Here is a 4982-nt window from a genome sequence, read left to right on the forward strand (position 1 = left end):
TGTGTGTGTTCTACAGCCTGGGTGTGTGGCTGGGAAAGCCGGTGGAGGAGGTTGCTCCCTGGGTACAGAAAAGCAGACACCCACCGTCTATCTCGGGCTGGGCTCCAGGGAGGCTAGCCGTTACCCAGATGGGCTCCACTGTTGTCCCAGGCACTTGGGGGACCCTCAGCTCTCTGAAAAAAAAAAAAAGAAAAACCATATATATATATATATATATATATATATATATATATATATACACATACATACATACATACACAGACAGAGACAGAGACACTATGAGAGTCCAGCTACAGCTAGCATCCTCTATCTTCCCCTTCCAGCAGATAGCTCCTGACCCTGTTGGGTGTCATATGCTGAGCAGGGGCCTCAAGGGGTGAGAGAAGAGACTAGGCAGAGGATTGGGAGGCCTTGGTGATGAGTGTCCTGCCCCCACCCCACACCCTCCCACCCCCCGTCCCACACGGGCTGTGGAGGTTAAGGCCCTCTTTTCCCGGCCTCTTCAGTCCCTGACTGGACACAGATCCAGGCCTAGAACCTCCACAGAGGACTGCTGCCCTCTCTACTCTCCGTGTTGGGAGCCTGGCAGCTCTAGACACATCTGATCTGGAAGCTCCCAGCTCCCAGTACACTCCAGGGCAGCAGGACTCTCAGGTGTCTGAGGAGGTCTGCTCACAGCAGCGGGCCGGAGGCAGCTGGGGCAGCCCTGTTCTTGTCCTATGGGTGCAATGGCCAGGCTCAGACTTGACATACTCCTCCCCCCTGGCCTCCACACTGCCAGACACTTCACTCTGATGTCATGTCAGCGGGCTCCCAGGAGAGATCCAAGCTGTTGGCAAGGACGTTACACCTCAGGTCTAATGAACCCAAGTGTACCCATGTTCTTTCTTGGCCTTCATTTGTCCATCTGTAAGATGGGTATGATATCTGGTCGTTAAGTGACAAACAAGACAGCAGGAGTTGCCTCTCCCAGAGTGACTGTCCCAGTCCTGTGTCTGTGGCCCCGGAGGACAAGCTACATCTCCCAGAGTAGAGTCTGACACAGCTCTCGGGATGGACTGACTGCCAGGGATGACCAAACCAGTTCCCTCGCCTGTGGGCAGGGAGGGAAGATCTGATGGAAGAGACCAAAGCTGAGCAATCATGAAATCAGGCCTAAGCATCCGTGAGTCAGGAAAGAGTCCCTGAAGCGTTCTTGTCCTCCCAGCCATTGTCAGTGTGGCAGTGGAGACCATGCCTGTCAGTCTCGGCTCTGCTCCCATCATGGACTCTGGGGTGAAACCAGCCCAGTGATGAGACAGACGTTGTCCTCTCCTCACTGGACACACCTACCTTCTGATCAGAATTCTGGGCTCCTTGTGGGTCTTCCAGCTTAGACAAGCTGCAGCTTCCGAGCCACTCTACCCCAGGCTGGACCTCTTTGAGCCTGATGGGAAAGACAGAAGAACAATTCTCTGGAGAGGCAGGGAGCACAGACTTGGGGAGTGGATGTCCGAGCCAGGTCACCGCTGGAAGACAGGAGGCTCAGAGTACAGAGCCTCGTGGCAGCAGGCTCCTGGTGTTCAGGCAGAGGGTGGGGAGCCTGCTCCTGCTCCCTAGAAGCCCAGGGTGCGTATGGGTGGGTGGTGGTGGAGGCCAAGATCACAGGTCTGCTGAGACAAGGGAAGAAGCCCTAGAGCTAGCCTTTGAAAAACCTGTCACCTAAAGAGGTAGAGCAGAGGCGTGTGAGTGTGTGTGGACAAGAGCTGAGCAACCATGTATCTAGGCCCAAGTGTGTGTGTGTGTGTGTGTGTGTGTGTGTGTGTGTGTGTGTGAGACTGTGCGTGTGTCTCTGCGTTTGTGTGTATATGTGTGTATATGTATGCTTGTGTGCATCTGTGTGTGTGTGTTTGTGTGTGTGTGTGTCTAGGTATATATGTGTGTGTCTGTGTGTGTGTCTGTGTATGTGGTTTTTTTGTGTGTGTCTGTGTATGTCTCTGTGTGTTTGTGTGTGTGTGTATGTATGTGTAGGTCTGCGTCTGTATGTTCTCTGTGTGTGTATGTGTGTCTGTGCATCTGTGTGTTTTGTGTATGTCTGTGTGTGAGTCTGTGTATGTCTTTGTGTATGTGTGTATGTATGTCTCTGTGTTTGTGTATTTGTGTCTCTGTGTGTCTGCATGTGTGTCTAGTGAGGAGAAGCAGAACGGAAGGAAGTTTCATTGCACACGTCTGTGACCCTCCCCTTTCCCTTATGGTCCCTGTAAGGGTTACAGCCACAGGCTGAGCTGGGCTAGGACTTCGCTAGGGGATGTTTGCCTCTAGCAGCGCACAGTGCCTGGTGAGGGGTAGATAGGTTGGAGCCAGCCCTCCCCTGTCCTCTAAGCCCTTCTGCCCACCATGGGAGGATTAGCACAAAAGTGTGACCCAGCTCAGCTGGGAGGGAACAGGCTGCTTTCACAGGCTTCTTAGCTCTCTGTCCCCAACAGCCCTGAAACAGAGACCACTCTGCTTCCCAGGTGGCAAAAATGAGACATTCTGACGTGGCTGCTATTCATGAGATTTGTCAGGATAATAATCGTCTGAGATTTGAATGGTGCCTCTGCTCTCTGTTCAGTGGGCTTTCCCCTCTACGGCCATATTTTTATCTGATGACAGAATAGGAGCTCAGGCTATTTTTACCTTGTTTCACAGTCAGAGGAACCGAGCTACAGAGAGATTTGCCTAAGGTCACCTAACGGCTTAATGACAGGGTGGCCTGGTGAAGTGACTGCGTGTTGGCCATGTCCCTGGCAGGCCCAGTGCCACCTCATTGAATGTCACTTTCTTCTCCTGCAGCAGTAGTCCAGGCGTGGAGTCCTTTCTTCTAGCATAGCATCTGATTTCCAAACATGAAGGGAGGGTTCTGTGGATGAGATCAGCTGCCCTGACCTTCCTGGATCGATTCCCCCAAGCCCATCAGAAGAGGACGGTCTGAGAGGTTGAGTTGCATTCAAGAGTAGTTAGTAAAAGCCTCTGGCTGCCAATCTCACCTCTTGCCAGAAGACCCGAGGCCCAGAACTGCTCTCACACTGAAACGCATGCTCACAGGACTCCTCGGGCCTCAGCTTGCAGAGCCTCGCCTCTTGTTGAGGGCACTTCTGCTACACCACAGGTGTGAACTGCCTGAGTTTCAGGCGGGTATGGTTGCCAGTGGCTGGCGCCGACTCTGATGTTGCACTTCATAATTCACCCCTTCCACCTGTCTATAGACTCAAAAATTGGTCACCTTATGTGTCTGCTAGAGCCCCAGGCTTGTTCACCTGGGCCTGTCTACTTATCCCCATTGATTAGGGGGATTCCTCTATCAGATTGGGGAGCTGTAGTCCTCCCATAGCCTAACTGGGCACCTCAGGACGAAGGACTTACAGCCCAGGCGGGGAGTTGTGTCCCTCCTACTGGTGATAAGTGGACTATGCTGTGAAGCCACACTGACTTCAGGAACATTTTCTCTCCCAGGCCGGAGGGGACATCCCAGGACATGGATAGGGTAGGAGGGGTGGATGGAACACTGAGGGAGGAGCTTTGGACCCCACCACCAGCACCTTTGGAAGCAGGGAGAAAGCTTGAACTCTCTGTGCTGGGAGCTGTGGGTGGCTGTGCAGACGGCGGCTGGCCACCGTGACCCTCAGGATAGTGAGTGAAAGACAGTATACAAAAGGGAGCGTGGCTCCTGATGGAGCATGCAAGGGCACCGAGTGGCAGTTTTTATCCCCACACGGGGATAAACTGTACCTGCTTCTAAGAGGCCAGAGCTCAGCCTCACATCTGATCGGCTAACTTAAAAGTGACCCAGTTGATAAGCAAAGTGTCCTTGTCCCCTGCAAAGAGCTTGACATCTTTGCTACTTCTTAAGTAATGTCTGCCCCTATGGATGCATGGGTGGGTGACTGGGTTGCCTAGAGAAAGTGGAATGTAGATGGATAACCTAAGAACACTAACGAACGTTTCTAGCGTTTCCTTAAAGGGGACAAACAATCCGTCCTAGGCAATAGCAGTAGAGGGTGCTTGGGGCAAAGCCCAGGGTGTTGCCTGGGGAAATGGAGTGTTTCCGTATCTCTTGGGGAATCCCAAGATTTCTCAGAGGGCAAAGCAGAGCTAGGTCTCGTTCAGGTCTGCCAGGAAGTCCTAAGATGTGCCCTCCCCAGCATCCTGCAAGGAGAGCCCCTGGGTTGGAAGGTTCCCTGAGTGCCTGCCTCTTCTCTTGGGTCTTCACACCAAGCAGCTGCAGGTGACTGCAGCTTGTGAGCCACAGCAGTGTTAGGAACACCGACCTCCAGGGAGCAGGTGAAGGCTGCAGGCTGCACCTCAGAAACCAGGCTCCAGCAGTGAGGTAGACAGTGTGACTCGCTGGAGGACCTCTGGACGGAAACCAAAATTTTACATTTAAATTTACATTTATTTTTAAGACATGCTTTGTGTCTCTATTTTAAACCAGTCCCTGTCTCTTTCTCCCCGCCCCCTGCCCCCCACACACACAAGAGGCTTTCCCAAGTCATCCTATTTAAATTGAGCCTCTTCCCACTTGAGAGAAAGTCTCATGTACGCTAGGCTGGCCTTGAGCTTGATATGTAGCTAAGGATCATTTTAAACGTTCTTTTTAAAGACAGATTTATGTGTGCGTTGGTGTGCTTATTATTTGTATATGTGCACACTTGTGTGAGTTTATGTGCACAGAGGAGCTCATGGAGGTCAAAGAGAGCATACAGTCCCCTGGAATTGGAGTGAATTACAGGCAGCTGTGAGTCGCCATTGGGTGGCAGCAACCAAGCCCAGGACCTCTGCAAGATCAGTGAGCACTCTTTTTTTTTTTTAATTAATTTCTCTTAATGTACATTAGTTATACATAACAATTGGACTCATTATGGCATTTCATTCATGTATATAAAATGTATTTCTATTTTACTCGCCCATTACTGCCTCTTCTTGTCCTCACTCCTATTAAACTTGGAACGTCGGATCCTCCT

The sequence above is a fragment of the Mus caroli genome, unplaced genomic scaffold, assembly GCF_978045245.1.
Source record: "Mus caroli unplaced genomic scaffold, Mus_caroli_1 scaffold_16, whole genome shotgun sequence".
Taxonomy (NCBI): domain Eukaryota; kingdom Metazoa; phylum Chordata; class Mammalia; order Rodentia; family Muridae; genus Mus; species Mus caroli.